The 334-nt window shown below is 52.7% G+C and overlaps 1 protein-coding gene across 1 annotated transcript in view; it reads left to right on the top strand.

The window, feature by feature from the left end:
- Positions 1 to 334, top strand: part of LOC103771397 (engulfment and cell motility protein 3-like) — a gene marked incomplete at its 5' end in the record, with an annotated part of 3,456 nt that overhangs the window by 1,205 nt on the left and 1,917 nt on the right. The window lies entirely within an intron of this gene.

The raw sequence follows: 334 nt of genomic DNA, 5'->3' as shown, positions 1-334 counted from the left end.
AGACGTTCTGACTCTCAACAGCTCCCTGACAGGAGGCTGTAGTGAGGTGGGGGTTGGTTTCTTCTCCCAAGAAACCAGCAATAGGATGAGAGGATGAAGTTGCCCCAGGGGAGGTTTCAATTGGATATGAGGAAGAATTTCTTTCCTGCCAGAGTGGTGAGGCCTTGGCCCAGGCTGCCCAGGGAGGTGCTGGAGTCCCCAACCCTGGAGGGGTTCAAAGAACATGCAGATGTGGTACTTGGGGACCTGGTTTAGTGGCCGTGGTAGTGTTGATTGATGGTTGGACTTGATCTTGGAGGTCTTTTCCAACCTCAGTGATTCTAGGACTCTGTGG

The sequence above is a fragment of the Merops nubicus genome, unplaced genomic scaffold (genome assembly GCF_000691845.1).
Source record: "Merops nubicus isolate BGI_N331 unplaced genomic scaffold, ASM69184v1 scaffold34570, whole genome shotgun sequence".
Taxonomy (NCBI): Eukaryota; Metazoa; Chordata; class Aves; order Coraciiformes; family Meropidae; genus Merops; species Merops nubicus.
The sequence above is the reverse complement of the archived record's forward strand: the minus strand, read 5'-3'. Positions and strand labels throughout refer to the sequence as shown.